The sequence below is a fragment of the Juglans regia genome, chromosome 9 (assembly GCF_001411555.2).
Source record: "Juglans regia cultivar Chandler chromosome 9, Walnut 2.0, whole genome shotgun sequence".
NCBI lineage: Eukaryota > Viridiplantae > Streptophyta > Magnoliopsida > Fagales > Juglandaceae > Juglans > Juglans regia.
Window position 1 is genome coordinate 3564319 of NC_049909.1, and position 21671 is coordinate 3585989.

A 21671-nucleotide genomic window follows, 5' to 3' on the forward strand; every position below is an offset into this window, starting at 1 on the left:
ACTCTATTTCTCTATCGGGGGGGTAATCCTGGCAGATTGTCAGCGTAAACCTCAGGATATTCCTCAATTACAAGTATCCCTTGAATCTCCTTATTACAACCATAATCTTCCACTATGAATGCTAAGTAGGCTGTGGCACCACTAGCGATGCATTTCCTCACTTGCAAGGTTGAAATTAAAGAGGGGATAGCCTTCACAGTCACTCCCATCAGACGGATTTGCCCATCTATGGGTGAAGCAATGATAATTTCCTTGTTTCGGTAATCTATCCTAGCACAATGTTTGGATAACCAGTTGTGGCGCCCCCAGCCCCCGCTTGAGATTGGACGGGGACTGAAATGTCAGGACATGCAATAAAAGGCTACATGCCCCTCGTACATGATAGATAAGATGCAATGCACCTATGTATACTAGCAGTATGCAATAAATTGTAGCGGAATAAGTCATTTAAATGTGGTACCAGAATACACTAATATCCCAACTTCTTCATTCGTAGCTTTAAATCACACTTCTTAGCAATGGAGTATCAAGCTCTTTGTTTACACTTTAACATAACAAAGAGCACCTTCTAATCTCAGCTATTTCCAAGTAAATCATGACTAAATCTGTTCTTTTCTTCGGGTTGAGCTCATACTTAGCCTTCATCGTCATCCTTACTCGCTACTTCTGGTCTTGCTAAAGGTTCTACCATTCCAGGTTGGTAATGATAGTGGAAACTACCATGGTGAGATTTCGAGAAATCTCAGTAATTAAACAAACAACATACAACAAATAACATAAGCATATAACGGTAAACCATGAGATGAATGCATGGACATGTGCTTGACGTAAAACTTGACTTATGTAGCTTGACATTTTTCAAAAGACATGTAACAGAATTCGTAGACTCAAAAAACATCTTTGACATCATTTCATATCTTATTAATCACGTGATCCACAACGTATCATATCATATCATGTCATATCACTTGATCCGTATCATGTAGGCTCATTGCCTTCTACTTATAATACATGGTGGACACATCACGGCTCCCCTATGCACTGCGTGTTCCTGCTAGTTACGGCACCACCATCGGTCTGTACACTGTCGTGAATACGTCTTATTCATATTCATATTCATGATAACAGGACAGTACTTTGTCTAGTTACTTGCTTTAGTCATGTCACCCACTAGCGTTAGGTGCTACCTTGCTCCGGCATCCTTTCCAAAAAGATTCATTCAAGGCACGTTGATGGTTCTTTGTCAACCCAGGGGTTACTGCTCCATTCCTAAGCACTCCAGAGTGGACTAAAGAGTTCCACTGGGACATTCCCTCGTCCTAAAATTTGGGGTCGTTATAAAACCTTTACATACACTTTTCTTTGAAGAACCTTTTGTTCCCAAATGCATGTGGCATGAGACTTAAGACATACACCTTCTTACACTTGACATGAGACACATGAGATGTTGTGCATGAGATAATCAAGTGTAACATGTTCAAATCATGGCATGATAACATAGAACACATTAGATATCCAAACAAATGCATGAACCTAAAAGAACATGCCTTGGCCCAAACATATAGGCATATAATCATGGAGGAATTTCACTCTAACATGTTCCAAACTTGAAGCATACTGAATAAGAAACATAGCAAAACGAATCAAAGTATAAAATCATGATAATAACACAAAGATCTGAAACATATATCCATACTATAACCGAATCATCATGATACATGAAATACCAACATAACCTTAAGCAAAACCGAAACACCATATACATTTAATCATGGAATAACAAGTATATATGTGGCACCCCCAGCCCCCACTTGGGACTGGACGGTGATTGAGACACTGAGACATGCAACACAAGGCTACACACCCCTCGTACATGACAGATAATATGCTATGCACTTAAGCATACTAGCAGTATGCAATAGCGTAGCAGCAAAAATATATTAAAAGTCGGATAAACTAAGCAACGCGATAAGTAATTGTAAAGCACATGGCACCATACTATTAATATAACCCCAAACATTGTCCAATTGTAAACATGAGTCATAAAGGCGTAATATCATGAAATGCTTGCATGGACATGTACTTGACTTATGCCTTTAACTAGAACTTGACTTTTGCACTTGACCATTTTCAAAAGACTTGTAACAAAAACTTGAGCTTTTCATAAAAACTTAAGAACTTTTTCTTATTCACGTGAACTTATCAGAACTTATCTGATCAGAGCATATCACAAGATTTGTATCGAGTGATCCTTGTCATATCACGAGATTTTCATCAAGTGATCGTCGTCTTATGAGCTCTTATTCTTATTATACATAGGGTGGACACAACACTGCTCCTCTCATTGCACCATGTGTTCCTACTAGTTACCACACCATCAATGGTCTGTACACCGTGATAAATACGTCATAAACAGAGAATCATATTAACTTGATCATACTTCGTTAGGTTACATGCCTTATGCACCGACTAGCATTAGGCGCTTCCTCGCTCCGGCATCCTTTGAAAATAATTCATTCGAGGCTCGTCGACAGTACTTTGTCGACCCAGGGGTTACCGCTTCATTTTTAAGCACTCTAGAGTGCACAAAGGAGTTCCACTAGGACATTCTACTGCCCTAGCACTTGGGGTCGTGAAAAAACTTTTTCTTTGAAAACACTTTTTGAAAACACTTATTTGAAAACATTTCTTTCCCAAATGCATGTGACATGAGACTTAAGCATGCTTACTTATACTTGGCATATGACATGCGAAATGCTATGCATGAAATAACCAAGCATAACATGTTCATTTCATATCATGATAACATAAACCATATGAGATACCATAACACATAGATGGACATGAGAACTTGCTTAGGCCGAAACTTATCAGCACAAAAACATGAAGATTCATCTCATAAACATGTTCCAATCCTCAAATATATATCATAGAAATCAAAACATAGTAAACTAAGACATGAAGTCATAGATTTTTGGCTAAGTCCAAAAATTCCAAAGCATGTTCAAACCAAAACATCATGTTGCATATACCATCAACCTCGATCTAGTGAAAACCAAAACTCATATTAACATATTCAAACAAACAACCAACAGATAACAAACAAATCAATCAAAAAAACATGGAAGGATTTACACAATCATATATGAATAATAACCAAGAGTAAGTTGAGTGCATACTTAAGCCTAATATGTAATGGGTAATATGTCCTAAGCATGGTTACACGATGCTTAAGCCTCAGAGTTGGCTTAGAGCAGTGTGGCGTGTATGGATGGGAATGAGGATTTAATGGGAGCTAAGATGCATGAAGGTAGTGACGGGTGTAATGTCTAGAATTGGGATGCATGACTTAATCGGTCTGACTCATGCATTGGGATGAGGTCAGTAAGAAGAGTAAGACGAAATTCTTAGTGTCTTAACCCTAAGGTGAATCATGGGCTCACTTTAACGGATGAGCACTCGAGGTAAGACGTTGAGTTTGGAAGAGATAGTGACCGTAAGTAGATCCCTTAGGTTTTAGCATAGTAAAGGGAACGTAAGAGCACAGGATAGAATGAGAGTGTTTCAAGTAAAGTGTAGTGTATGCCTTCTAAGTTTAGTTTCTTATGCACTAGATAGAAAATTACGCTAAGGTTAAGTGTATGCATGTAGGTTGCCATCTGACACGCACATGAATGGACTGCATGAAATGAGTATGGCATGGAGTCCAGGTAAGCATTATGTGACGCCCCCAAATTCCGCTTGGGATCGGACGGACATTTGAAGCGTCGAGACATGCAACACAAGGTTACCTGCTCCCGTTCAAGACATATAAGATGCAATATTCCTAACATGCATATAGCATTATGCAATATTCGCAGCGGATAAATTTTTTTTTTCTTCAGCAATACTATGCACCAAACTGAAATATCCCAAATACTTAAAACATTCTTCATACATAATGACATACTCAAAAACTGATATCACAACACTAGTCCGAAATGGTTGTGATCAAAAGAGTGATGGAGATTGAACTCCACAAATACAAGTAGTAATCTGAGGTAACTACTGTACTAACACCTACATCGCATCGTCGCTTAGTTGACCGTTTCCAGTTGGTCGATTCCCGATTCTCCTTCAGATCCTGTAACAAAATCTACCATTCGGGGGGAATGGTAGTTGGGACTACCACAGTGAGATTTGATTACAAATCTCAGCAAGTTAACAGGAAACTTCCACACAGGTTAATGATGCATGCATGGCAGTAAAAGCATGAATGCATAATCAAATCATAAGTAATCATAGCATAACTTGACATACAACATAACATAACTGGCATAACTTAAACTGAAACTGAAGCTTAGCATGAACGTGACTTGAAACATAACATGAATGTGAGCTTGGAACATAACATGGACTTGAAACATAGCATGAACGTGAACATGCATAATTTGAACTTGAACTTGAGCATGACATAACATAAATGTGAACTTGGAACATAACGTAAACGTGAACATAACATAACATGAACTTGGAATATAACGTGAACGTGAACATAACATAACATGAACTTGAAACATATTCTTGTCTCATGGGATTACCATGATTGCGTGAACGTAAACTTGAACGTATACCACATAACGTGAAACATGACTTGAACTTGGAATCTTATTCAATAGTCTTAATCATTAACATGACCATATGGGTGCTACACAGGTCCCCTTGAGCCGTGTGTCCCTGCCGATTACCGCATCACATCACAGGTTTCTATACCAGCTGTGAGTGCGTTAATACGTACTCCACAGTTGTTGTGGCCCCACGTATTCTACGTGTCACAATTGTTGTGTCTCACGTAGTGTATGCTCCACAGTTGTTGTGGCCCCATACTTCATGCTCCACAGTTGTTGTGGCCCCATGACTTATTTGTTTGTGCCACACTTGCTGTGGACACACGTAACATAATGTGTGGCACCATCGGCGTTAGTGCCTGGCGCGCTCCGGTGACCAGCTAATTAGGCCCCATTCGCAACCTGTTGACTGTACTTCGTCAACCCAGGGAATTTCACACCTATTTAGACACTCCAGCGTGAACAAAGGAGTTCCACTAGGATATTACCCCATCCTAGCGCTTAGGGTCGTGATTGACATGAATGACTTAACTGGCAGACATGACATTTCGTAACGTGACGTAACATGAACGTTACATAAAAGACATAAATCTTGACGTAACATAACGTGACATGAACGTAGGACAACAGACATGACATACTTCGAGACATAAATGTAACAGAGAACATTTCATAACATGTCATACATGTAACATACAACATTTCGTAACATGGCATACCATATAACAGACAACATTTCTTAACATGGCGTAACATGTGACAATGAATATTACATGACAAGAAATACATGTAATAGATGGCATACTTAACTTAACATGACATACTTGCAATGTATAGCATGTATAGCAATACGTGACAGAATATCTTGTGTAACAGATGAATAATTCATGACAGAATAAATTCTGTGTAATAGATAAATATGTAATGACTTGGCATGGCACATATGATAACATGCATACATACAATTTAGTTCCCTTACTTATCACACATACACATTAAATTGATAGTAAGTTAAAAGCTAACTTACCTCGATCTTCGCGCTTCGAGGCAAAACTCAAGTGCGATCACGGGAAACTGAAAGTAGTGATTTCTAAAAATTAGAACTTAATCACTGACAATTAGGAATATGGAAAAAATATCAACTTAGAGTAAAATTACCATTTTACCCTCTACATGTGGGAAAATGACCATTTTACCCCTAACATAAGGATTTTGCATCCTAACTCCATAAATCACCAAAATTTACATACCTTATGTAAATTTTGTCCTAAGCTCAAAAATCAATTCAGAAAAATTTAAAACTAAACACAACCATCAAAACTCTATATGGCCGAAGCTTACAAGGCTATTTTCTTTGCTTTTTGTTGTAATTCTTTCAAATCTCGAAACTCATGATTAAACCAAAATTTTTCTTCTACCACACTCATAACATATTCTTAAGAACAATCATGTTTTGAATCATGAACAAAAGTCATCAAAATCACTAAAACCATACTTGAACTTTTTGGTTTCTCTTCAAGTTCAAAACAGAATTTTGTTTCTAACTTGTTTTGATCAACCTCTTGATCCATGACTTATAAAGAAGTGATCTTCAAACCAAAACATCACATGGTTCAAAAAGGTGTCCTAAAACAGATCCAAGCTTCAAACTCAAGATCACATGGGTAAACATCAACCAAAACATAAATTTAGCCAAGAACATCATCACTTTGGCCTAACCGAATATCTCCTTCCATAAAATTTCATATGTTCGAAAATAACATCAAATATCTTCAAAATAACATTCTAACATGTATATAAGATGCTTAGGATCTTCCAATAAAAATATCAAAGCCATTGGAATAAGATTAAACCATAAAAGATTTAAACTTTCTCAAAACAGAAACTGTTTTTCCTCTTCCAGTTTCTAAGTTTCTAGACCTAAGAAAATATTTCACCAAAACTTTTAATCATGCGACAAATCCTCAACCAATAATCATATACACATGTTAACAGTACTCCATAAAAATTTCGGACCAAGATCTATTCATTAGCTTGGTCAAAAACTCCAAAATATAACACACTCTCCAGTTTATCGCCCAGAATGACCTTTCCGGGGTCTAAACAACTTTTGACCAATCAAATGATCTCCAAATGGAACGAATAAGTTATCCACGTAAACTAGACTCCAAAAGAAAGAACTTTCATGAAGGAATCTTGGCGAGAAAACACTTACAAAATCTTCGAAATAGGCGTTCAAAAGAGGTATGAAAAACTGTCCGAGAGTGTCTTTTGTGTTCTATGAAGGAAAAGTGTAAAGGAGAGCTGCTTTTCGTGGGAAGTGGACTGAAGAGCTTCTTACACAAGCTATGTAAAGTGATAGGACTGAATGAATGGTTGAGTGTTGGCCTTTTCTTCTCATAAAAATCAGACCAAGATCTTTTCTCAAGGTGGAGTGTGAGAGTGAAAGAGTGAGGTGGCCCTTTTGCTTTGTCTTTCTAGAACCTTCTAGGACCTTCTTGTACAGATCTGGCCAGCCAAGTGGGGGTACAAAACTTAGCCATGAAGCAATCCTATGGTGACCAAATTCGTGGGCCTTAAAGGGCCTAAACCGAATGGGCCTAAAATTTGGGGTTTAAAGAGGGTTTGGGTTGCTATCAAGCCCAAATCCAATATCACTTGGTCCAATCAATTTTTCAAGGTTAACAAGGTTGGATAATGATGTTCTAACACAAATTTGAAGGATTAATAGCATGTGGAAGTGATTTAATCAAGTGATTAAACACAATACTAGAAATCGGATTAGAAAGGGTTTAGAGGCCAACTTTAGGGTTTTGGGGAAACCGTTTAGGGTTTCGATTTCAACAAAGCTTTTGGGCTTTCAATTGGATTCCCACCATTTAGGGTTTCACTAGGATTGAAAACCTCTTTGATCTGGCACAATTTGGTTCAGCAGATGAAACAAGGTTTTGCTTAAGTGGCATAATCTCACACCTTGATTCCTTCAAATCCAACAAACATCCCTCATGGTGCCAAGTGTCTAATATTATTCACTAAGTGTGGCTAAGATCTTGCCAAGTGTCCAAATAAAACTTCTCTAATCCAATTTGGACATTCCACACTGTGATTTCGAAACACTGCAATTGGTGCGCTTATCGAGGTTACTATTCACTTCGAAAAAGTGAATCATAAACTTAACACTAAAAATTCCTAAATATTCATATTAACCTACAGTGAAAATATTATACCGAAATTCAACCTCGAAGTGCCCCTAAAAATAATTTCACAATTCTCAACAGACGTTTCGTCCGGAATTATGAAAATAGGCTATTGTGCCATAAAATCCTAAATAATCCACCGAGTCTAATGGCGTAGACCATAATGCATTCTGACACTTCTAACCACCTCAAATAAATAAAACTCATATTTCTAGCAGCATAGTGAGTGATAACACTGACTATGTTGACAGACTAAAACCTATGCAATAGGTCGATTTGTAAAAACTTATGGGGTTTTCACGAGAGTCCTAAAGTCAAAAGAAATTCCGCCAATGAATTTCTAGCGGGCTGTTACACATTACGTTCATACTCTTCTAGAGTTTTCTAAAAGAATATGAAAATGAAATGTTTCTCCTTTACGATGCTTTACGAAATGACAAGAGGTTTTACGAAAAGCATGCTAAGTATTCAAAGGTATACGCATGTAATGGCCCTCCTTGGCAACCTCTTTTTATGCAACCAAAGTATTAATTGTATGCATGTGGATGGATGACTATAAGCAATATCTATTGTATGTATTTTGTATGAAAAGAAATACTGAGGTTTATGCCTCATGCCTTAACTGATGCTTTAAACAATGCGAAGAAAGTATGTTGTTTTAAAAGGGTCCCTATGAACCGATGTTTTAAGGATGTCATGAACTGATGCTTTAAATGATGCTATGAAAGATGATGTTTAAGTCCATGCTCTTAAATGATGTTTCTCCATGAATGAACTGTTAATTGAAAAGGACTGAAAGGACTGAATGTTTAATGCATGAAAATATGTAACAACCATATGACTGAATGAAAACGGTACCAAAGGAATGGGCAAATTGCAATGCCGGGTAAGTAGTACTGGTAGTGCACCCTGTGCTGCCCCTGACTGAAAAGGGATTCCCAACCCGTGGCCACAGGTGGAGTCCGGGTCCAAAGGAAGACCGCTAACCCCAACACACAAGGCGTAAAGTGTGTACCAGTCAAAGAAAGTGATAAGAAAGAATGTATGAATGCATCACATTGTTTAAGAAATGAAGAAACTTACGGGAGAAACGTTTTACGAAAGAAAACCCTTTTTAAAGAAGAATTTCGTCCAGTGATGTTTTCAAATGAATGCATGTATACATGTATGTATAGTATGTATGGAATGATGAATGCATGAATGAAAACCTATGTTATTATATTTTAACTGTATGAAGTAATGCTTACTGAGTATTCGACTCATTTTAGTTTTTTCGTGTGCCCCCTCCCCTTACAGGAACTGAATGAGCAGTATGCGTCCCAATTCTAGAGTTTTAACTTTATGAGAAGTCTAGGCATGAGAGTTTTAACTTTATGAGAAGCCTTTTTATCATAAGATTAATGTTTTTTGCTGTAAACCTCTTTTATTCTCAAAGCACATTTTATTTTATAACGTAGAGTCTTGCACCCTGGGTATGGAAGTAAAAAGTTTTAAACCGAACGGTAATTCTCGTCGTCTTATCCAAAATCATTTTATAAAAAATCCCACCACAAGGACGGGTGTTACATAGTGGTATCAAAGCAAAGCCCAGGTTATGCTAGACTCTATAACATTCTTTTCAAAATAAAAGAGAGAACTTTTTCCAAAGAAAGGACACTTTTGAAAAGAGAATTGCAAGTGAAGGAAAAACCTAGACTGACGTCTTCCCAATGCATGTCTCGTCCCGCAGTAAGTACAAGAAAGTATTTTATTCTAATACTATGATATTTTCAAAGTATGACCTAATTAATGCATGCATGTTAGACTGGCAACTAGTAAGAGGTAGTAATGCTAAGTGCGTAGAATGTAAGAGGTATCAGAGACTGAATGCAATTAGAGGATAAGGAATGGACGATGGAACGTTAGGACATGTAGAAGCAATTGCTTGAAACACATGAATGACCACGAGCTAAGCTAGGATCGAGATGGAAAATGAGATGTTGACTTCAAGCCTTACTGGCAAGAATCTTAGAATGGAAGGTATGAGCGCTACGTGATGGATGGGCCCAAGTACTTCAAACTAACTTTAAGCATGTCAATGGAGGAGTGACAAGACGTGAGGCAAAGTTCTGTACAAGAAGTGACTGAGATGCTGAACGTTCCTGGAGACATGTGAAGACAATGCGAGGACTAGTATTAACAGGTCCATAGTAAGGGTGAGCAAATTCTTAGAACACTGCACGAATTCCTAGAACGCTAAGCAAAATCCCTAGAACGTTAAGCAAATTCTGAGGACGAAATTTATTTAAGGAGGGGAGAATGTAACACCTCACTCATTCTTTCTGACGTAAGCAAATTTGACTGCAAGTCTCGTTATGCATGCCAGATCCCGATGGCGTGTTTTTAAAGATATTATGTGATTTCTAAAGTAAGTCTAGTGTTTTAACGCCCTCGAATATTTTAAATGCATTGGAAATATTTATATAGGGTATTTCATATCCCAGTGTTATTGAACCAAGCTTGATTTTAAATAAGACAACTATAATATTTTTTAAAAGCTCCAAAAATATTATAATTGTAGGAAATCATTTTAATATCCTTTATTAAAATGATTTCAGTTATTTAAAATATTATGACATTTAAATTATGTTGAAAACTCTAATTAATTAAATGGTTTTATTCTTTTAAAGATATTAAATAAGACTTCATCATTTTATTAATAATGAATGAATATTATTTTAAAAACTAAAGTTTAGTTTAAATAATATTCTATCTTAATTCCTCTCAGTGTTTTTAAGTTAAATCGGTATTTAATCTCTTACCGTTAGATCATTTTGAGGATCCCAAGATGAAGGGCCTGGATTAAATACCCAAGCCCTCTCTCTTTCTCCCTCACTTTCCCCTTTTCCTCTCTCTCTCCCCTCCCCCAGATAGTTTTACGCAAACAAGTAAATAAATAATGGATCTCTAAACACTCGATAAAATTTCTTTTCAAATCACTCTCCACTAATGTAAAACAGAAACTTTCACCAGGGATCAATAGGTCTTTATTAAGCTTGTAATGTAAGGCTAGAGTGAGGGCTACAAAGAAAATATAGGATTCAAACAAAGCAAGAGAACTTAAGTTTGAATACCAACAGAACAGATAGAGCATTCTCACTTCTAACATAGACATTTCTTCTCAATCATTGTGAATCTCTCAACATACCACTCTTTATTAGGCAGGTCAGTTTTTTTTTTTAATAAACCATACATTTTCGATTGCCTTTGTAGATGACTCTCATCGACCATATAGTAGACGAGTTGACTTTTCACACCTCCAAACTTATGATTTTGATAATATGGCTATAATTAAGTTTACTTGTAGACCTTCTACTTCTCTTGCCTTTTATGCTCTTGCGAGTCTGTGACTTTTTGTAAACTTAGTTCTCTTGAAAGGTAAGGAAATCAGGGTTTAAGCTCAAATAGGGTAGGGAATATGAGGTTAACAAGAAAGAAAGTATATATAAATATATATATAAGGCCAAAATATAATTCAATAAAGCTCAAAGGGGTGGCTAGGGATAAAGATAATAAACATGTAAGCTTGAAAGCTCAATTGGTCCAAAGAATGACTTAATCATTTCTCCAATAATATTTTGTGTAGGATTTAACCTCGAGTGTAATCAAACAAGTTCTAAAGTAAGCTGAGACCATACAAATTCACAAAATTCACAAAACAATTAAGGATCATGATAAGCATTCATTGAATATAGAAAATATTAAATTAAGCAAGATCAAGTAAAGAATTAACAACTAGACTTAAGCAATGAGAATTTTTCCTAAAAACTATAATCAATTTCAATCATATTCTTATCATAGACTTTTTATTCATCAAACAATATTGTTTTTATTATCATTATTATTATTATTATTATTATTATTATTATTATTGAAATAAATAAAAGAATTTCCTTTCCCCCAAACTTAAGTATCACATTGTCATCTATGGGAAATAGGAAGAAAAAATAAAGAAGAAAATGAGAGAAGGTAAGAGATGCTCCCCTGATTATGTTTTCAATTGAATATTTTCCTTGAAGGTGTGGCCGTGTACCCATTGGAGATCTCCCTGGCCTCTTCATTCTTTAAATGTTCCTTTTGTCTTGTGGTGGACTTCAACCGCCCATAGGGAAAGACACAGGTCACCACAAACGATCCAGACCACCGAGAGCACAGTTTCCCAGGAAGAGTCGAAGTATTGAGTTAAATAAAAAAAATTTCTGCCCGACTTCAAATTCCCTCCTCAAAATATGCTTATCATGCCATATTTTAGTTTTATCTTTGTAAATCCGAGCATTCTCATAAGCATCATTGTGGAACTCATCCAGCTCATTGATTCGCAATATCCAACTCACCAGCCACTTGTAAATCAAAGTTCAGTCTCCTTGTAGCCCAATAGGCTCTATGTTCTAGCTCCATGGGTATATGGCATGCTTTTCCGTAAACAAGCCGATAAGGCGACATCCCGATAGATGTTTTGAATGTTGTCTGATAGGCCCATAGTGCATCATCTAACCTTCTCACCCAGTCTGTCCGAGAGATATTCACTGTCTTCTCCACCATACCTGGCCGCTAGTTTGAGGATGGTGTGGTGTTTCCACATGATGGGTAACTCCATACTTAGTCAATAGCGCTCCAAATTGGATATTGCAAAAATGCTTCCCACCATCACTGATTATGGTCCTCGGAGTGCCGAATCGGGAAAATATGTTCTTCCGCAGGAAATTCACTATGACCCTCGCATCATTGGTCGGCAAGGCGACTGCTTCCACCCATTTGGAAACATAATCTACAGCCACCAAAATAACTTTATTAGAATATGAGGATGGAAAAGGAACCATGAAATCTATACCCCAAACATCAAATAATTCAATCACTAAAATATTGTTTAAAGGCATATCATGTTACCCAGAAATGTTGCCAACCCTTTGACAATGATCGCATAAATTAACAAAATTAAAAGTGTCTTTAAAAATAGTCGGCCAATAAAAGCAGCATTCTAAAACTTTCACTGCCCTTTTTGCTATACCAAAGTGGCCGCCCACTTCCAATGAATGGCAGTGTTTGAGTATGCTCTTCATCTCCTCCTCAGGCACACATCTCCTGATTATCTAGTCTACGCAATGCCAGCATAGAAAAGGTTCCCCCCAATAATAATATTTCAAGTTGGAGAATAATTTCTTCTTTTGTTGATATGTCATCTCGGCCAGTAGAATTCTGAACACCAAATAATTTACCATGTCGGCATACCATGGAACGACTTGTATAGCCATTAATTGGGAATTTCTCCTCGCCAGCCGCCTCTTTAAGCTCAAGACGAGATAAGTGGTCAGCCACTACATTCTCAGTACATTTCTTATCTTTTATTTCCAAATCGAGCTCTTGCAATAGCAAAATCCATCTTAACAGTCTTGGTTTGGCATCCCTCTTCGACAACAAGCATTTAAGAGCTAAGTGATCAATGTAAACGACCACCTTTGAACTATCAAATAAGAACGAAATTTGTCAAAGGCAAACACAACCGCTAACAATTCCTTTTTAGTAGTATCATAATTAAATTGAGCTTCTGTTAAGGTCTGACTTTCGTAATAAATAACATGAAAATTTGTCTTTTCTTTGCCCCAAAACAATCCCTATAGCATAATCACTAGCATCACACATTAATTCAAAAGATAAATTTCAATCCGGTAATACAATGATAGGTGCTGAAATTAACTTATTTTTCATTGTTTTAAAAGCATGCAAGCATTCATCAGAAAACTCAAACCGAATATCTTTATTCAACATACGGCAAAGAGGTTTAAAAATATGGGAAAAATCCTTGATAAACCGATGATAGAACCCGGCGTGACCCAATAAACTTCTCATGCCTTTTACATTTGTTGGTGGTGGGAGTTTGTTAATAAAGTCTATCTTTGCTCGGTCGACCTCAATTCCCTTGAAGAAAATGCGGTGGCCGAGCAATAATCCCTCCTCGACCATGAAGTGGCATTTTTCCAATTTAAAACAAGATTTGTCTCCTTGCATTTTTGCAAAACCAAAGATAAATTAGATAAACAATTATCAAAAGAGTGACCAAAAACTGAGAAGTCATCCATAAAGACTTCTAAAAATTTTTCCACCATATCCGAGAAGATGGACATCATGAATATTTGGAAAATGGTTGGCGCATTGCAAAAACCAAAAGGCATGCGCCTATATGCAAAAGTGCCATAAGGACAAGTGAAAGTGGTCTTCTCTTGATTCTCGGGTTCAATAGTGATTTGATTGTAACCAGAATATCCATCTAGAAAATAGTAGTAAGGATGGCCTGCAACTCTTTCTAGCATTTGATAAATAAAATGTAAGGGAAAATGGTCTTTCCGAGTTGCATGATTCAGTCTTCAATAGTCTATGCATACTCGCCAACCCATGGCCGTCCTCGTCTGTATGAGTTCATTGTTGTTATTTTCTATCACGGTTATCCCTCACTTCTTTGGGACGACTTGCACTGGACTTACGCATGCACTATCTGAGATTGGATAAATGATCCTGACATCTAAAAGTTTCAATACTTCTTTATGCATCACTTCTTGCATTGATGGGTTCAGTCTCCTCTATGGTTGGATGATTGGCTTAAAATTATCCTCCATTAAAATCTTGTGCATACAAATTGAAAGACTAATTCCTTTGATGTTTGAGATGGTCCAACCTGCAAGACTTCCAGCAACTTCTTTTCCTTTACATCACTCAAGGAACTATTAATAATAACTAGAAAAGTAGAGTTCTGGCCTAAGAAAGCGTACCTTAAATTTGATGGAAGCGGATTGAGTTCAAGTTGGGGTGGTTCCTTACTTGGAGATGTCGGTCGAGATGAGTTTAGCTCTTCCACTTTCGGTTTTATTGAAGGAGGAAAGGATGGTGTAGCTTCCAAATATTTCTCATACTCCCTAACCTCTTTATTTTCAAATTCAATAGATGTAGAGTGAGCAAGACATACCTCAAGTGGTAGCTTTAATTTAGCTCCATAAGTCTCGTCGGCCATGACCACGTCTCAGTCACTTATTTGAAAACAAGAATGTATCTCAGAAGGTAATTCCATAGATTTAACTACATCAAAAGTCACCTACTCCTCGCCGACTCTCAAAATGAGTTTTCCTTGCTGGACATCAATTAAGGTTCTCCCTATCGTAAGGAAAGGTCGGCCTAGTATCAAAGGGATCTCCTCGTCCTACTCCATATCCAGCACAATGAAGTCGGCCGGGAAGATGAACTTATCAACTTTCACCAGTACGTCCTCAATGAGTCCTCTCAGGTATTTAAAAGATCTATCTGCCAACTGTAGAGAGATAGTGGTCTGCTTTGCTTCTCCAAGACCTAGTTTCCTGAAAATAGAGGGAGGCATTAGATTAATACTTGCCCCTAAGTCGCATAAAGCTTTATCAAAATAGAAATTTCCTATAGTGCAAGGGATCGTGAAACTCCCCGGATCTTTCAACTTAGGTAGCTGCTTCTTTGGTAAAATTGTACTACTCTCCTCGATCAGCATAACAATCTCATACTCCTCCAACTTCTACTTGTTTGATAATATATCCTTCAAAAATTTTGCATATTTAGACATTTACTCTAAAGCTTCAATTAGAGTAATATTAATATGTAGTTGCTTAAATATACTCAAAAATTTAGAGAACTGATTATCAATCTTATTTTTTCTTAATCTCTGCGGAAAAGGAATTAGTGAATCATAAATTGAAGGAGAATAAGTTTCAAATATAAACTCCCTAGATTTCTTGCATTTTGCAGTCCCTTTATTCTCCTTAGTCTTCTCAGCTTGCTGGTCTACCGCACCCCACTCTACTTCTTTCACCTTGAACTCTATGTTTTCGGTAGCTTCTGGATTTCGCTTGGTACTTACTGTTTGCGTGTAATAGCCCGCTAGAAATTCATTGGTGGAATTTCTATTGATTTTAGGAATCTCGTGAAAACCCCATGAGATTTTACGAATCGACCAATCGCATAAGTTTTAGTCTATCAACATAGTCAGTGTTATCACTCATTATAGCACTAGAAATATGAGTTTTATTTATTTGAGATAATTAGAAGTGTCAGAATGCGTTATGGTCTACATCATTAGACTCAGTTGATTATTTAGGATTTTATGGCGCAATAAATTTATTTTCATATTTTCGGACGAAACGGCTGTTTGAAACTATGAAATTATTTTTAGGGGCACTTCAATATTAAATTTCGGTAAACGATTTTCACATTAGGTTAATATGAATATTTAGGAATTTTTAGTGCTTCAAAATCAATTGCAGTGTTTCAAAATCACAATGTGGAATGTCCAAATTAGATTAGAGAAGTTTTATTTGGACACATGGCAATATCTTAGCCACACTTAGTGAATAATATTAGACACTTGGCACCATGAGGAACGTTTGTTGGATTTGAAGGAATCAAGGTGTGAGATCATGCTACTTAAGCAAAACTTTGTTTCTTCTGATCAACCAAATTGTGCCAGACCAAAGAAGGTTTCAATCCTAGTGAAACCCTAAATGGTGGGAATCCATTGAAACCCCAAAAGCAAGGTTGAAATTGGAACCCTAAACGGTTTTCCCAAACCCTAAAGTTGGTCTTCAAACCCTTTCTAACCCGATTTCTTGCATTGTGTTTAAGCACTTGATTAAATCACTTTCACATGCTACTAATCCTTCAATTTTTTGTTAGAACATCATTATCCAACCTTCTTAACCTTGAAAAATTGATTGGGCCAAGTGATATTGGATTTGTGCTTGAAAGCAACCCAAACCCTCTTTAAATCCCAAAATTTAGGCCCATTCGGTTTAGGTCCATTAAGGCCCACGAATTTGGTCACCATGGGATTGCTATTTGGATATGTTTTGCACCCTACTTGGCTGGCCAGATATTTACAAAGAAGGGCCTAGAAGTTTCTTGAAGTACAAAGCTAAAGGGCCACCTCACTCTTTCACTCTTACACTCCACCTTAAGAAAAGATCTTGGACTGATTTTTATGAGAAGAAAAGGGCAATACTCAAGCTTCCTTTCAGTCCTATCACTTTCCATAACTTGTGTAAGAGGCCCTCCAGTCTAGTTTTTCTTACCTCTTTTGAACGCCTGTTTGGAAGCTTTTGTAAGTGTTTTCTTGCAAAGCTTTTATTCGTTCCATTTGGAGATCATTTATTTGGTCAAAAGTTGTTTAGACCCTAGAAAGGTCATTCTAGGGGATAAACTGGAAAGTGTTATATTTTGGAGTTTTTGACCAAGCTAATGAATATATCATGGTCCGAAATTTTTATGGAGTACTATTAACATGTGTATATGATTATGGGTTGAGGATTTTTTGCATGATTAAAAGTTTTGGTGAAATAGTTTCTTAGATCTAGAAACTTAGACTGGAAGAGGAAAAACAGTTTCTGTTTTGAGAAAGTTTAAATCTTTTATGATTTAATCTTTTTCCAATGGCTTTGATATTTTTATTGGAAGATCCTAAGCCTCTTATATACATGTTAGAATGTTATTTTGAAGATATTTCATGTTAGTTTCGAAAATATGAAATTTTATGCAATGAGATATTCGGTTAGGCCAAAGTGATGATGTTCTTGGCTAAATTTATCTTTTGGGTGATGTTTAACCATGTGATCTTGAGTTTGATGCTTGGATATGTTTTAGGACACCTTTTTGAACCATGTGATGTTTTGGTTTGAAGATCACTTATTTATAAGTCATGGATCAAGAGGTTGATCAAAACAAGTTAGAAACAAAATTCTGTTTTGAACTTAGAAGAAAAACCAAAAAGTTCAAGTATGGTTTTAGTGATTTTGATGACTTTTGTTCATGATTCAAAACATGATTATTCTTAGGAGTATGTTATGAGTATAGTAGAAGAAAAATTTTAGTTTAATCATGAGTTTTGAAATTTGAAAGAATTACAACAAAAATTAAAGGAAATAGCCTTTGTAAGTTTCGGCCCTATAGAGTTTTAATGGTTGTGTTTAGTTTTAAATTTTTTTGAATTGATATTTGAGCTTAGGAAAAAATTTACATAAGGTATGTAGATTTTGGTGATTTTTGGAGTTAGGATGCAACATCCTTAAGTTAGGGGTAAAATGGTCATTTTCCCACATGTAGAGGATAAAATGGTCATTTTACTCTAAGTTGATATTTTTTTCATATTCCTAATTGTTAGTGATTAAGTTCTAACTTTTAGAAATCACTACTTTCAGTTTCTCGTTATCGCACTTGAGTTTTGTCTCGAAGCGCAAAGATCGAGGTAAGTTAGCTTTTAACTTACTATCAGTTTAATGTGTATGAGTGATAAGTAAGGAAACTAAATTGTATGTATGCATGTTATCATATGTGCCATGCCAAGTCATTACATATTTATCTATTACACATAATTTATTCTGTCATGAATTATTCATTTGTTACACAAGATATTCTGTCACGTATTGCTATACATTGATATACATTGCAAGTATGTCATGTTAAGTCAAGTATGCCATCTGTTACATATATTTCATGTCACGTAATATTCACTGTCACATGTTACGCCATGTTAAGAAATGTTGTCTATTATATGGTATGCCATGTTACGAAATGTTGCATGTTACATGTATGCCATGTTACGAAATGTTGCATGTTACGTGTATGCTATGTTATGAAATATTGTCTGTTATATTTATGTCATGAAGTATGTCATGTCTGTCATCTTACATTCATGTCACGTTCATATAACGTCACGTTACAAAATGTCATGTATGCTAGTTAAATCATTCATGTCAATCACGACCCTAAGCACTAGGATAGGGTAATATCCTAGTGGAACTCCTTTGTTCACGCTGGAGTGTCTAAATATGTGTGAAATCCCCTGGGTTGACGAAGTATAGTCAACAGGTTGCGAACGGAGTCTAATTAGCTGGTCACCGGAGCGCGCCAGGCACTAACGCCGATGGAGCCAAACTTTATTTTACGTGTGTCCACAGCAAGTGTGGCACAAAAAACAATTCATGAAGCCACAACAACTGTGGAGCATGAAGTATGGGGCCAAAACAACTGTGGAGCATATACTACGTGAGACACAGCAATTGTGACACGTTGAATACGTGGGGCCACAATATTTGTGGAGTACGTATTAATGCACTCATAGCTGGTATAGACACCTCTAATGTGATGCGGTAATTGGCAAGGACACACGGCTCAAGGGGACCCGTATAGCACCCATATGGTCACTTTATTAATTAAGTCCATTGAATAAGATTCCAAGTTTATGTATTTCACGTTCAAGTCATGTTTCACGTTATGTTATGTTCAAGTTTACGTTCACGCAATCATGGTAATCCCATGAGATAAGATTAAGCAATCATGGAAACCCCATGAGATAAGACTATTTTATCATGGTGACCCCATGAGACAAGAATATGTTTCAAGTTCATGTTATGTTTTGTTCACGTTCACGCTATGTTCCAAGTTCACATTTATGTTATGTCATGCTTAAGTTCGAGTTCATGCTATGTTTCAAGTCCATGTTATGTTTCAAGTTCAAGTTCATGCTATGTTTCAAGTCCATGTTATGTTTTAAGTTCATGTACATGTCATGTTACGTCAAGCTAAGTTTCAGTTTCAGTTCAAGTTATGTCATTTATGTTATGCTATATGTCAAGTTATGCTATGCTTACATATAAATTTGATTATGCATCCATACTTTTACTGTCATGCATGCATCATTAACCTGTGTAAAGGTTTTTTGTTAACTTACTGAGATTTGTAATCAAATCTCATTGTGGTAGTCCCAACTATCATTCCTCCCGAATGGTTGATCTTATTACAGGATCTGAAGGAGAATTGAGAATCGACCAACTGGAAACGATTTACTAAGCGATGGTGCGACGTAGATGGTAGTACAGTAGTTACCCCATTACTACTTGTATTTGTGGAGTTCAATCTCCAGCACTCTTTTGATCACAACCATATGGACTATTGTTGTGATCTTAGTTGTTTAGCATGTCATTATGTATGAAGTATCTTTTAAGTATTTGGGATATTTCAGTTTGGTGCATAGTATTGCTAAAGAAAAAAAAATATCCGCTGTAAATATTGCATAATGCTAGATGCATGTTAGGAATATTGCATCTTATATGTCATGAATGGGGGTAGGTAACCTTGTGTTGCATGTCTCAACGCTTCAAATGTTCGTCCGATCCCAAGCGGAATTTGGGGGCGTCACATTGCGATTGGTCATATGTCCACCCACTTCTCAATGTTATGGCTTTAACATGTTCCTTTGGATTGGTCACAGTGTTGCTAGGTAAAGTCCCTAGTTGTCCTCTCAGTAAGCATGTTTGAGAGCTGACCGATTTGCTCCTCAAGATTGCAGATTGAAGCCGAGTTGTTTTGGATCACCATATCATTCTTTTGCATGCACTGCATAAACATATCCTCAAGTGTCGGTTTCCTCTCTTGCTGTGGAAATTGTTGAGGTGGTCTAGCCGATGCTTGATTATTGCTCCATGAAAAGTTAGGGTGATTTCTCCATCCAGGGTTGAACGTGTTTGAATAAGAATTGTTTTGACGTTAGAAATTGGACACGTAATGGGCTTGTTTATAACACGGTTGGACAAAAGCCACTTGGTGATCTAAATGATTTCCTGTGCAATGATCGCAAACAACATTAGTTTGAATAGCATTAACATTCATCTCACCTAGTTGTTGTGATAGATTTGCCATCTGCGCCACCAATGTGGTAATAGAATCAAGTTCAAAAACTCCAGCCGCCTTTCTTGGCATTGCTTTCTCCACAAACCATTGATAGTTGTTGGATGCCAATTCTTCCAGAACTTCATATGCGGCTTCATGGGTCTTACTCATTAATGCTCCTCTCATGGCCGCATCAACCATAGATCGATTTGTGGGTCCCAAACCATTGTAAAATGTATGTACTTGAAGTCAGGCTGGGAGGTCGTGATGTGGACACTTTGCGCAATAAATCATTGTATCTCTCCCATGCCTCATATAATTATTCACCCTCAATTTGGGTGAAGGTAGTAATATCATTCCTTAACTTCGCTGTCTTGGTCAAAGAAAAATATTTTTCTAAGAATTTTTGTACCAACTCCTCCCAGGTGGTGATGATGCCAAGAGACAAAGAGTTCAACCAAGCTTTTACTTTTTCCCCAAGTGAGAAAGGAAAAAGTCTCAATCAAATCGCATTAGCTGTATCACAAATTTCTAGGAAATTTACAATATGGACATTAGGATCCTCTTGTGACAGCCCCCAAACTGGACGGTTTGTTGAATCATTTGAATGATGGCTAGCTTGATCTCGAAGTTATTGGCTTGTATTATAATAGCCCGCTAGAAATTCAATGGTGGAATTCTTATTGGCTTTAGGAATCTCGTAGAAATCCCATAAGTTTTCACAAATCGACCAATCCAATTGGCTTTAGTCTGTCAATATAGTCAGTGTTATCACTCATTATGGTGCCAGAAGTGAGATTCTAATTATTTGAGGTAGTTATAAGTGTCATAATACATTATGGTCTGTGCCATTAGAATTAGTTGATTATTTAAGATTTTATGGCGCAATAAGTCTATTTTCATATTTTCGGACAAAACATATGTTCGAAACTGTGAAATTATTTTTACGGGTACTTCGGGATTGAATTTCGGTAAACAATTTTCACTGTAAGTTAATATGAATATTTATGATTTTTTAGTGCTAAGTTTATTATTCAATTTCTAAAGTGAATAGTAACCTCGGTAAGTGCACCAGGTATAGTATTTTCAAAATCACAGTTTGGAATGTCTAAATTAGATTAGAGAAGTTTTATTTGGATACTTGGCAAGATCTTAG

General features: G+C 36.6%; 1 non-coding gene across 1 annotated transcript; it reads left to right on the forward strand.

Moving 5' to 3' along the window:
• Positions 1-20774: 20774 nt before the first annotated feature.
• On the forward strand, positions 20775-20882 carry LOC118349500. Its single transcript, XR_004802457.1, has one exon. It is a non-coding gene; the product is annotated as a small nucleolar RNA R71 (small nucleolar RNA).
• The last annotated feature ends 789 nt before the right edge of the window (positions 20883-21671 follow it).